Source organism: Mytilus trossulus, chromosome 11, assembly GCF_036588685.1.
Source record: "Mytilus trossulus isolate FHL-02 chromosome 11, PNRI_Mtr1.1.1.hap1, whole genome shotgun sequence".
Classification (NCBI taxonomy): Eukaryota; Metazoa; Mollusca; class Bivalvia; order Mytilida; family Mytilidae; genus Mytilus; species Mytilus trossulus.
In genome coordinates this window covers 39,781,120-39,796,002 of record NC_086383.1, presented here as the reverse complement: position 1 = coordinate 39,796,002, position 14,883 = coordinate 39,781,120, and positions in this window count along the sequence as shown.

Sequence of the window (14,883 nt, the reverse complement as noted above, 5' to 3'; positions counted from 1 at the left end):
ACATAATGGTTCAAACATAAATGTTAGGAAAAAAAAGAAATACAATCCAACAGTTTTTACCGAACAATGTCAGAATTCATTTAGTAAACAAAACATAACTTGCACTTGTCTGAATATATATACATTATATTATGTTGTGGTTGATAGTTGATAAATATACCACATCTCCGAGTGAGATGTATTTCAATACCAAAAAAAATATGTATCTATTCGTTCATAACTAAATAAATGATACGGTCTGTAATTCGATTCATGAAAATGATAACTGTTATCAAATTCAATCACTTATCTTGACTTAGCTTTTTTATAAGCATTGTTTTAAATTGTCATATTGCGGCCTTTTATAGCTGACTATGCGGTATATGCTTTGCTCATTGATGAAGGCCGTACGGTGACCTATAGTTGTTTATGTCTTTATCAATTTGGTTTCTTGTGGACAGTTGTCTCATTGGCAGTTATACCCCATCATCATTTGTATAATTGATATATTTCTCTATATGTGATCACAATTATTTCCATTTTTAAGGAGTTTTATGTGGGTGGACTTCCTTGTCTCGAGTCTTTGAAAAAACAAACACTTATTATTATAAAATGAACAGGATGAACAGAGGTTTCGCACAAGTAACAGTTTTTGGTACTTAAAGGGTTATTCTGTATTTAACTACTGTTAAATGCCGGAATTTACCTCAACCCTTAATAAACATGTAGTCTTTAGAACATGATATCATACAGTAACGGAAGGCAAAAGTTTTTTTAATTAGGTCCTTAAATTATTAAAAGTTCAATGAGATGAACTGTTCATAAAATACTTAACAAATGAGCGTTTAATGACAATTCTTTACCCAAAACATACGATGCCTTAATCTGTTCATGTTGTTGATAAATGACTGTTGGTAGCACAATACAAAGATTGTATAACTCCTATTCTCCAGTTTTCAAATGCTGTAATTTTCTTCAGAATGCTTAAAAATTTGTAAAAGTGGTATTTGCGGATAGCTAACAAATTAATGCAATGTAAGTATTATATGACATTTATGTAATTAATTATAATGTTATCTGTGTCTACAAAAATTTACCGGAAATATTCACTTTCAATTGAAATTAGTTTCATTTAGGTTGCATTGAGAGGGTTGATTTTATCATATGTTGTTCGTAGAGCAATTACCTACAAAAGAGTGTCTCTGATTTTGGATAGAATGTACAGATAAAATTTACACCTTATCAAACAGTATCTACTAGTATGTGGTAAGGATGTTTGCACTAAATAAAAATTCAAAAAAGAATGGAATACGATAACGATGATATGAGACACTCATTTGTAGCTCTTGCTGTGTTAAATAAGATTTCGTTAAAATGTTCTATATAGTTTAATAGAGATGAAAGTAAACTGCCCAAGATTTTACCATTAATTGCATAATAGTTGATTACATAATGATTGCATTACAAAAATATTTTATCTATCTATATTTACCTCTTTTATAAATTTATATGCATTCTTAAGAAAGTAACGGCATTATAAAGGGTTGGAGATTGGAAGTAAAAATATCTTTGTATTGTGCTACAAACATTTACCTACAGACAGCTTGAGAAAAATAGTTTTATTTTTAAATTTTTATCAGAGGATTACAACTTTTGCAGATGTTCTTTAACCTCAGCGACAAATGTTTTTAATTTGCCTGTTTTGTTTCATTGATTCCTAGCTAGTTAATTGTTATGCCCTGTACTTTGTGTGTTTAATTATCAACTGCCAGAGTCTTTCATGTCATTTATATAATATATAAATAATATCTACATTTAAGAAGCGTTCTAAAATCGACACCGAACAGACGATTGGAGGATAGCGTCACGATGATGTTTTGTTTTGTATTAGCAAATGTGGTCATCGTATTTTCTCTGAAATCTGAAACTTTCAGTACTAAAAATGACTGAAACATACATATGTTTACTTTTACTGTCCTTGATGTTCATTATCACATACTAATGCCCTGATATCTGTTTTGGTTGATTGTAGTCTCTGATGCATGATTTTTGATTATTGAATATTTATGGCTTCAAACTAGCTTTCAGTTACTGCGAGTACACGTACTCTAAAATCATACTCTAAAATCATACTTTCCTTTTTACCTGATCTATTGATACAATTGTCAAAGCATTTTTGTTATTCAATGTTTACATAATTAGTGTTATATATTATCTCTCTTTTATATGTACTATGTGTTTGGTACGATTATATATCTTCACTTCTGTTCCCTAACTATTGTTATAAATATTTCCGTATTCCATTACTGTCTACCTTACAACAGATTTCTTTTCATTTACCTGTGAACCGATTATTCTATATGGCGGAATGTTGTCCAAGGTTATGGTTGTCTTTCTGATATTGTTTTACATCTAACCCTAACCCCTTATTTAATTGATTTTGTATTAACATTGTGTTATATATCAAATTTAGACGTTTTGTTCACATATTTGTGTTAATATGGTTTTTTTATTGAGTTTACCCGTTAAAAGGATATTTTATAGTGTGTCTCTGTTCAGATGTCACAATTATACTAGTAAGGATGAAGGTTGGTAAAATGTTAAACCCGCTGCACTTGGTTTTACCTGTCTTAGGTCAAAAACCTGATTGTAAGTGGTTATCGTTTGTTAATGTGGTTTTTAAGTGATTCTCCTTTCTCGTTTTATTATATACATGTATTTTAGATCGTTGGTTTTCCTGTTTGATTTTTTTTACACCAGTAATCGATAGTGTTCTTTATAGCTTGGTGTTTTGTGAGAGCCACTACTCCGTACTTTGACCTATACTGTTGTTTTTTTTTAAATTGAGAGGTTATGCTTGATTTTTTATATAGGAAGACATACTATTTTAATCAATTTAATTGATGTCTGGAGCTGGCATGTCAGGAACTGCTAATAGGTTGTTGGTAATTCATGTATCATTGAGGATTTTTTTAAGTATTTTTTGTGACATATTCTGATATTCTGACATCGGATTCGAATGTCTTTTAAACTGTGCGTATTACTTATGCTGCTGTGTGTTTCTTAATTCTATATTGGCTAGAGGTATAGAGGAAGGGGTTGAGTTCCATCTAAATATGTTCAATCCAGTCGCATGTTTGTCCCTGTCCCACGTCGGAAGCCTCTAGCCTTTGTTAGTCTTGTTTTGATGTTCTTAAATTTAGTTGACGTTTATGTTTTGGAGTATATGATGACGTCTATTTTCACTGAACTAATACACATTTTTTATATGGGACACCTCCGGCTCTGTATTTTTTTTCGCTGCGTTGAAGACCCATTTTGGCAATTCGGCTGTTATATGCTCTTTTTTTATCGGGTTGTTGTCTCTTTGACATATTCCCCATTTCCGTTCTCTATTGTATATTTTTCAATATATATTTCAATGTATACTATCAATACCGATCTTTACATTTAAGATGAAATAATGTGGAACAAAAAAAATGCACTATTTGTTATAGAATTTCAAAAAACAAATATCCGCAACAGTAAAAACTGAAAGAACAATTACCAACCAAAAACAATGGTAAAATGATATACAGACAATAAAAGTTAACCAAGAAAGAGAAGTAGCAAGGCCATGTGATTGTTCTGGTTGTGTATTGTTTCCTTTTTTAATTGTCAGTATATGGGTTCTATACTTTTGCCAGGTTTCATTTATATAATATATATATATAAAAAAAATATATGTACTGATAAGTTTTTTAAATGGATGTACTAATGCGCTATTTTAGATATATATACTGATAAGCGGTTTTAAATGGATGAAATGATAAGCTATTTGTCCGATTAGCTTTTTTTTAGCTGAATATATTTTTTCATAGACATAGTCGTTGAGGTGTAATACCACCAAAACATGGTACGTCGCATCCGGTTGTATACGAAAGTAGATCTGAAAAAATATTCCCTTGATTTGACAGCTGTAGAAAAATAACCCTGCATTTTAATGTACTTAAATTTTTCTGAGTCATAAACATGTATGTTGGGTGTCTGAAAGCATCAATCCTTTTTTATTTGATGGTCTTATAACATATTTTGGAAAGTTAAGGTTACATAGTTACCACAGCAGGTAACCAGTAAATAACAGTGTAAAAATTGGGTTGTTTACTTCCGGTGATGGTTACTTTCTTATATGCAATGAAATGTAGTGTGAAATTGTCACTGTAGCACTGGAAAGGATTAAACTTCATCACATGCAAAGTATTTTTTTGGTTGAAATAAAGGTTAATACTGTTTATATTTTTTAAAAGTGCCAATTAAACAAAGACTAAAAGGAGGAAATCAATGGTGATATTACACCTTGAACAAATATGGAAGTATTTTGTTTACCGATCTAACAATTCTGTATATACACTAATATAGTAACCAATATGGTTTCAACAAGCTGCCAAATTCAAAGTTTGCAAAATGAACATTGTTTGTATTCATTTTGTACATCTAAAAAAATGTTAGGCTTTGAAGCAAATAGCAAACGGTCACGTCTCATGGCAAGATGCAACCATTCTGAACGCCACTTTGTGCAAAATATCTTTCGAAGTCTGTTCAAATATATCATTAAATTCATACATCAAATTATAGAGAAAAGGGAACATCGTCAATATCTTTTTGCGCATTTAAAATAAATATTCAAAATTAAGGATGTTCACTACACTATTTCAATATAAAAGGTTTTTAAAAACGACTGTTTCAGTTATAAATTGATCAATCTATAAATTAAGTTAACAAAACGCAGAAAAAGTTAAAAGTGTTTGTGTTCTTGTTTTCGACAGAAAAGAAAGTGAGAAAAATGGTGGGGAAATTATTATCTTTGAATTTTTCATATATTTAACATTGGCACCTTTTTCTTTTCAAAAACCCATAAATAAAAAAACAAGGATTTAAGATTTTCAAATATAGCTATTTTAATTATATATAATAAAACTATGAAACGACAAGTAGGGACTAGCGGTCATGAACTTTTAATGTCATTGCATTGAAAACATTACACTATTCCGAATATACGACAACATGCCAAAAGCAAAAGTTGCGAAAATCCTTAAAGCAAATTGCAAAAGATCACGCATGAATGTCATTTGAATCCAGAATAAACAAACTCATACTGAACACCAGTTATAGCAAGAAGTGAACATTTGAAAATATAAATAAGTAGAATACAGTTTGCACTCATGTTATAGAATTAACGAAAAAGTATATAATTTACAATAGAAAGTAATAACAATTATCAACCAAGAGATAATCAAAGGTACTTACATGGTTACACAAAGCGTAAAACTTTACAGCATAAGCAATTACACGTATGTAACCGCGATATCAATAAAGACATGTAACCTGTGCATGTGATTATATTGGTTGCGTTTATCTAATCTCTTTCAATGTCAATAATGTAAAAGGTATGTCCCTTTTTTATATGCATATTTTGATAAGCTACATATGCATTTTTAAATAATTTATTTAAACATTGATGAAATTTTTGAAATCCAAAGTCGTTTAAAAATCATGGAAACCTTTTTAACAGAGGGTTTTATTTAATTGGATAACATTTCTATATACATTCTTACACTTACGTATAATTTTTACATACATCATAACTTAGCTATTGTTTTATACCACCGTTCGTCACGTTAAGCGTACACATTACTTTTAGATAATAAAATCTCATGTTCAATAAATATTCTATTCCAATTAAAATGTTTTATCCAAACAAAACATATAAAGCTAATAAATAAATAAAGATGGCATGAATCTGTTACATAATGAAGGATTATTAAACTAACATAATGTTGGGTAGACGGACAATGGTCGCATTTGCTTGAAATATGGTTACATAGACAAACAACGAAAACCATATGGTATAGACGAAAGTTATATTATGTACATAGCTAATTTCAGAAAAATCAGACCGATATATATTGTGACAGTGTGCCAACTATCATGTTTGGGTTTTTAATAGACATTTGTTAGTAATCAGTTGATCAGACTTTAGCCAATGTGTATATAATTTTTGCCACGAAGTCAAATGGCCTACCAACTTTTGTTGCAGACATTTTTTCTAATAGAACAATAAAACGAGTAGGAGTTTAGAGTATGTTATAATTTAGAAATTGATCAAAATTAAAGTTTAATCTTTCAAATTCCTTCATTGAATTATTTCCTTTTCGAACGGCACATGTTTCTTCTGCGGAAAATTTATTAATGAAATGTGATGCAATAATGACAGCCGTAAGGACACATTAAAGGAAATGATGCATGCTACAACCATCTTATATTCCTTTAAAACCGAATTGTATCACATTCATTAGTATGGATACAAAAATACAGCAGTATACGACCTTCTAAAATTTACGCTGTATTAAAAACTATACTATGTGTAAATATGTATGAACGTTTTTTACATTAACACTTTTTAAGGAGCAGATATGATTTTTTTTTATTCTTCTCAACTTTTCAAACAAATTTGATCTTAAATTGAATAAATCATTTAGAATTATTGAAAAAAGAATCTGGTTTTTAAGAGTTGGAAGGGGGATTATGAAACTAAAAGAAACAAAATCATATTCCCCGTCTTATATATAAAAATATATCATCATAAATTACTTCCTTACAAAAGGGACTTTTATCTTTCAAACAACGTAAAATTATTTTTTTCTTGCTTCCGTGTTTGAAAAAAACCAAATATTTCAACAGTTTTAATGTATTGAAATAGACATCAATTATAAAAGTGTATGTTTAGATATATGAGTAGTATTCCACTTTATAATTGTGGCGTCAGGCTAGAATATGCCCATCCGTATGAAAACATCTCCTAATTTAGAATCAGAAAAGATTTTCTTGCATATTTTCGCACAAAGTTATAATGTTAACGGTACACGGTCCAGTAATGTAAATCAAAACTTAAAAATTGCATTATTTATAACATAAATGTAACCATCCATTTAATAGTGTATATAGAGATATTCGGAGAACAGAACTGAAGCTAGATTAAAACTTTATTCTGCGTCTTTTCATTGTGAATTTATCTTTTCATTTTCATCTGTGAATTTGATATCTGATTGCATACTTACCTACTTTAAAAAATAGTTCTATAATTTAATATTTGTATGCATATTTTAAGTTATGAGTTATGTCATTTCATAAAAAAAATTGAATGTAAATCTTTCGATCAACTTTCTCCCTCCCTTTAGTACTACCATTTTGAAGCACCTGTTATCAACCCTTTCATTTTGGTAAAGTGAGAACTTCAAGTTTTTGTAGACTGTCTTTAAGTCATTTTCGGGGTTTTTTTTCCTCAGAATAGTTTCACACAGTGTTTGACTATCCCTTTTCTAATTTCCACTTGTTCTTCATGTAGTTTAATTTTAATAAGAATACAGCATTCTAACGCCAAACTGTTTATTTTTACGATTTTCTAAATCAAATTAAATTCTGTTTAATCTATATTTTTCATATAAGGATTTAACATTGACTGATACTCATAGACATAATATATATAATAGATTTTATAATTCAACAATGGCGTTAGCCAATCTTTTTTATCCCTTTTTTTTTCTCTTCTTAGGAAAGTATGCATTCGAAACGAATTTAAAATAATGCGTATTGTCTTTAAATGATACTTCAGCAGATGCGTACGGAAACACATTACCAGCATAGTTACAATATTAAAGAGTATAGCAAAAAAAATCGATCTATACAAAACCAACTTCGTTCTTCGTCCATTGGCAAAATTGGACTGAACAGTGAAGTTATAAGGTTTCTGTTCTAAACTATTGGTTGTTAGGCTGTACGTAACTGGATGTCTTAGGTTTTCAAATACAAACGGCAATACTCATGAATATATTATCTGAACATCCATCATATTCAGTCTTTGTGTTGCAAATGAGGTATGGCGGTTTTTTTTTTAATAAATTGAAGAAAATATTAATCCAATGTCTCCTCTTGACTCTCTTTCTTTTGTGATATACTTAAATATTCACGTCACTGTAAACATTTTCCGAAAAAGGTCGATCAAAAGAAAACAAAGGCTTAGTTTTTTTATTGGTTTACTTATAAAAAATCAGAACAGTAAGTATAAAGGAACAAGTGTTCGATACTTTTACATCAACCTTCAACACACAATCTTTGTATTAATCAGAGTATATTCCGCATATAGCAAGTATCACAGATATAAGGACGGTGTCATCATTTGATATTGTTAATTTGTAGTGAACTCTATATATATATAGTTCGTTGAAATCTATGGATTGCATTTTTCATTATATCGACAATGCAATTTCCCTGGGATCTCCTTTTACGACTACACCTGCACTACTTTCACTATGAGGTTTTTCACAAAATTCTATCATAGAATGGAAAGTTCATATGCGCTACTATTTTGAAAAAATATAGGGATGTTAGGCATATTTTCAACGTTTATATGCCACTCACTTCTAAGAGATTAAACTAAAACTAAATTACTACTGTGACTTACGGATAACCACAGATTTAAATATGACCAATACGTATATGTATATTTCCTGGTATCATTCCCAAGTTATATCTCTATTAAATGAAACATAGAGATCATAAAAGGGAACCAGTAGGTTAACACAAAAATAGTTATCTATGAATGTTATATATCTCCACAAAATAGGCTTTGTTTGAGAAACAGCTGTTTTTAAACTCATCATAGATACCAGGACTATTTTTTGTATATACGCCAGACGCGCGTTACGTCTACAAAAGACTCGTCAGTACAAGTGTAAACTTAATTAAATTCTGTTTAAGGTATAAAACCACTAATTCATAGCCCCATTACTTTCTATGTTAAATTCTGCAATTTCAAGCATCAATGGCTACTTTGTCTTAAATTCAAATAAAGTTGCAGTTATTTCATGTCAAAACTGTACCTTATCCTGACTTTTTCTGAACAAAAAAACATACTTTGCATATAAGATAGTACTGGTTCCCGGAACAATAAGTCAAATGTGCCCTTCTATCAAAATTTCATATATTTCTTTATTATTCAAAGCAACAAGGGTTCTACAGTCATCCCAAGTTCCCAAGCTTTCATTTTATACCACAATTAACCTAATAAACCCTTTATTGACAAAGATACAGCTTTTCGTAGGAACTATTGCTTACAATATGTACTTCTTTCTTGTATGTTCTTTCCGACCGGGCCTGAATTAGTGGTTCTATACCCGAAACATACGATTAATTCAACTACAACGTTCATAAATCTATCAAAATACCTGATGACTCAGTTTCCAATGCTTCAATATTTCCTGTTTTATTATTGTTGTGAACTTATCGTACAGTTACAATATAACATCCACATTCCCAACAGGCGAAACATAATAAAGTGTGGTATTACATAACCAAACCAATATTGGATTGTCTCGTTTCAGTATTAACCGTTTTTCCATATAACTTACTATTTCTGACGACAAATTGCGGGCTGTTATTTTTTCTATACTCCAGCTGCACTAAAAGTCAGAAATATTTGATTCAATTTGACTTCAACGTTATTTGAGTTATTAGCAATTGTTATATTGCTTCAGTATACCTTGGTAGCCTCTACAACTTGTGTAGTACGTATTTTTAAAGACGCATCAAAGGAATGCTTCATTCTATCATGATATACAGAAATGGTAACAGGATGAATAACAAGGATGGTTTTGTACATATAGACTCTGCTTTGACTTGCTCATTTGTACAGTCTGAAAGAGATAAATAAATCAATAGTTTAAATGTAAGCTGAGTAACGACAAAAAAAATTGTAAAAACTAGTCAAAACAGTTTCAATGCTTTCTTTCAACTTTGATTTCTTAGTTCGTTTTTTTTAAATAAGGCATATAATTATATCATACGATGGACGTAAAGGGAGAGGAGGTATCTGAACGAAAGAACGCGAAAAAAAAACATTTCCATTTCACGAGACATGGTGAGTAACGAACCTTTTCCACGGCTGCACGTAAAATAAAAATGGCAACAGACGTGGCACGAAAATAACCCTTTACCACTCTCATATGCATTTGGTAATAAGTAAAATTCAATTTGCTTGCAATGCACCTTTGTCTGCGTGACGGAAAAAGAGAAAGGCGTATACATGTTAATTTCTATACAAACGCATTCTCAAAAAATAAAAAATAAAATAGGCTGACATATTTCAAACTTAATTTGGTTTTCTTTTTCATCCATGTAAAACAAGTATGAGTTTCTACTGAAATTAATTTCAGAATCTTCAAAAGTTTAAATGAGGTTTTTTTCTCTCACCAAAATCAAATTCGATAGAATGTATTTTGTATTTATACAAATCCTTTTAAACGAACATATCAAAGGATAAATAATGTCAATAAATATAATTATGAATAGCTTTAGATTAACGTGATTTAGTATTGAATATATCAACCGTTAATATGTTATTTTGATTTGATCTTCTTCCGCATTCCTACTCCTGTGATACCTCAAGGATTTTAACAAATATACATATAGATTTTTCATTTGAAGAAACGAGATAACAGAACCAAAAAAGATTAAGGTGTTGAGTTATTGTTTAATGAGACATTAATACATACGTCATTACATATTGTTATATACTAAGCTATCTAAACAATTTTGAACATTCTATACAAACCAAACCATGCAAACGTTAATACATTTGTCCATATTTGAAATCACTGGTTTTTTTTTAGATCATCACATTAAATGGTTTAATCTGATTATTATATAATTTTCTTAATTCAAGGTTCAAAAATATTGCTTTCGCCTAACAAAAAATTGATTGTATATAGTTTCGAATTCTTTTTCAAACATTATGTCAAAGTCTATATATGTATGCATACCTGTCCATTCTATATTTGCCGTGTTCCAGTACGTCCCTGTGTATGATTCACAAACACAATCTATTGCACATTTATAAATTGCATTGTCTGAATCTACGATCTTATCGGTACTTATATTAAACATCATTCTGTCAAGATTTGATCCAACGTGCGAACTCCTATTTCGCAAATCTGTGCAAGGAAACCAGTGTGGTTTATAACTTTCTCTTAAACGACGGATATGAAGAACATCGTAAAATGACCCATTAATTTGCTTTAATAACTTTATAACATATGTCATATTCACTTTGTCTATATGGCATGACATTGAACAATTGTGTTTTAGAAACGTAATTTTAACGTCTTCACTTTGAACGCCTACGTCGCTTTGACTGTTACATTCCCCTTTTGCTAAACAAACAAAAAGAAAACAATTATAACAAAACGCTGAGATATAGACAGATACTTGTTCAATTCATTGATAATAAAGAACTAAATAGATAGCAAACAGATTTGAATGTTCACAGTGAAGGAAAGGCGAACAATGCTTATTTATTTTATGCCATAACCCACACAATTTACCTTTATTAGGTCTTTATATCTTTTCGTGGAAATACCTTTTTATTTTGTTCTGAATTTTTTTATTATCATTGTTTTTTCGGCCACCTTCAATTCATGTTTCTAAAGATGACATTAACATATTTTTTAAATGATTTCGAAAAGGGGCGAAAAACACCAAAGGGACCATCAAACTCATAAATAAAACTAATTCGGTAGGTCACATTTGGGAAAAGAGAAAGGGATTGTTGTAACGATTCACGGAACATAGCCGCTATCATCTATTCATTGCGTTGTCAGTTTATTTTCGATTTATGAGTTTGAATGTCCCTCTGGTATCTTTCGTCCCTCTTTTACATTGTATTTAGGAATGTTGTTCTCTGAACAAGTAGTTTTTAATTATATAATTTTTTTTATTTTAATCTTTATTTCATGTATTACTCATATCACTGAAAATAAATGTTTTTTGAATGCATAGTTACATTATAAATACTGTTTTTATTACATACTCGTACATAGGGATAAAACCACCTATAAACATACCATACTATTCCAATAGAGAATTAAAATCAAAAATGAATCTTTAGTACTTACCTGTAAATAAAATGTTCACTAAATATAGGAGCAATAGCAAAAGATGCTTAAAACGCTGACGTATTATAATTATGTTCAACATGAATTATAAGTATAAAATATGTTACTTTCGGAAAGTCGTGACTATTTTGTATTTCATTGAATCTAAAAATGAACGACGAATCATTTTCTATATTTATTTGATACCTTATCAACATTTAAGAAATATATTTAACATTTATATAGGTATTAAAGTTCAAACTTTAAAATTCATTGGTCCGACGTTGTATTGATTGAAAATTGTCAATTCGTAAACATACAAATCACGATCTACGTATCCTACACTGTGTCATCGAAGTTTTATAGCAACATTAAAAAATATATATGTATTTATTTCATAACTATCGTTTATAAAAGATAAATGGATTTAAATATATGTTACTGATTAAATATTTGTTTCGGTATTGCCTACGATAACTAAAAGATAGACTTAGTACTTTTTTTAAATATTTGAATCCTGTCTTAAGTGTCATCATTTTATGAAAATTTATTATAAAACCTTAACTGTAAATTTATAATATCAACTAACGCAATCGATTGAAAATATTATCTAATCTTTTATGCCCGTACCAATGCAGGAATTTCACTTGTCTTTCATTCGTTTGATGAGTTTGAGCTTGTTCTTTTTGTCATTTGAAAAGAGATTTTCCGTTTTGAATTTTTCTTTTGAGTCATTTTTGTTTTACTTCATATCAAGTCTGAATTCGATTTTGATTAAAAATTCAAGGACATTGATAAATGTATATGTCTTTGGTGAAAGGGTAAAACATAACACAGTAATACTATTTTTTTGGTTGTATTTTTTGTAGCTAATACCCTTTTAGTATCGTATTTCAGTGGAGTGAAAAAATGTCAAAAGCCAAAAGCCAAGACATTTTGTAACTAATTTCCCTTTGCAGCAGAATTCTGTGTATTGGAATATAATGAAGTAAAATCTTTTTTGACATAAAATTGCCCAAAATTCCACGATCTAAAAAATTAAAAACAATTAATCCGAGGGATTGTTTAACTTCTAATTATATATAAACATGTCAATGATTAAAATAACAACGATGTTTTTACTATAAAACAATTCTGACTTCACATTTGTGTATGTGAATATCATTAACAAGAATTGATTGAAATATAGAATGTTTTCCATCAACTGAAAAAACAAAACAATGCATACAGCCATGATACAAATAAATAGAGGAGGTTGCTTAGTTAGGATGACTGATATATACAACCATGAGATAAAAATATAGAGGTTAGTCAGTTATGATCTGTGAAATTCACAGCCAAGAGATACATAAATAGAGGTTGGTCAGTTATGATCTGTGATATATACAACCAGGAGACCAATAAATAGAGGTTGGTCAGTTAGGATCTGTGAGATATACAGCCAGGAGACAAATAAATAGAGGTTGGTCAGTTAGGATCTATGAGACATAGAGCCAAGAGATAATAAAAATATAGGTTGGTCAGTTAGGATCTATGAGGTATACAGCCATGAGATAAATAAATAGAGGTTGGTCAGTTAGAATATATTATGATATATATAGCCATTAGACCAATAATTATCTTTTAAAACCGAAAAAGGTTACGTATGTTTTTCCAACAAATATAAATGAGAAAGAAACTTAAATTTGCAGTAATTATAAAAAGGTCGACCTCATTAATCTCTAAAAAAAAAAACAAGATGAAATATACCAGAGGGATAATCAAACTCCTAAGTCGATAATAAACTGACAACGCAATGGCTTAAAAAGGGAAAGAAATAACTATCTGATAAACAATAGTACATAAATCACAACACAGAAAACTATAGACTGAGCAACACTTTCCTAACGAAACAGTTTGGATGATCTCAAGTGCTCCGAAGAATAGGTACATGTAGATCCAGCTCAACATGTTCCATTTGTCGTGTTGCTCATGTTAATACAGACCTGGTAATACGTTTTTGAAGGTTATGATTCGAAAAAGGCTCTGGAATTCTAATAACGAGATAGGCTACGTATCCGCTATCATCTGTTAAACGGAAATTCCATAACAGTGAACTCATGGTGGCTCCCATCAATCTCAAAAAGGGATGATTAATAAAAACTCTAAATAGCAGCAGCCATCTATCAAGAAAATCATGACAGGAAAAACAATCCCCAGAATAACATATAAATATGAAGATATATAATAGTCCATCTTCTGACGTTTCTAAGATGTTGCTACATGACAATTGAACGTTCACAGTTGGCAATTATTTAATAACTCAAATTATCTCTTTTTTTCAAAAAAGTTTTGTTTTTGTACACCTCTGAGGAGCAAAACATTTATAGAATTAATCTTTTTCTAAACCTGGTTTTGGGCTTTATATGAATATAAAAAAAAAAATTGGTGAAGAAAAAATCGTATGGTGGTGCATTTCTTTTTCTACTACGGTCCATTAAAAGTACAAAATGTTGATGATGTTCCGATTTTTTATCAGTTTGTACACATTTTTTGGCTATTATTGTGAAAAAAAATCACAGTTCCAAAATTAAACTTTTTTTCATACTCCCAATTAAGATGAAGCAGACAAACCTAAATAAATTCATCTAAAACACTATAGGTAGGAGTTAATATAAAAAAGTTTTGCCATATTTTGATGCTTTTTCGTGTCAAATTCACCATGTTGTTCATTTTGTAGATTTGTGATTTTTCTCAGTTATAAGGACAAAATGCATTTTATTTCAACTTCTTTGTTATATTATGATTGAAGAAAAAAAATCATATCGAAAAAAAATTTAAATAAAAAAAAGATATGTGGGATGTTCTTGTTTCTGGTAAAATCATATTTTGTAACCCTCACTCATTTCTCAAAGTTTTGGCTAAAAAGACTGACTAGATAAGTAATAACATTTCAAAA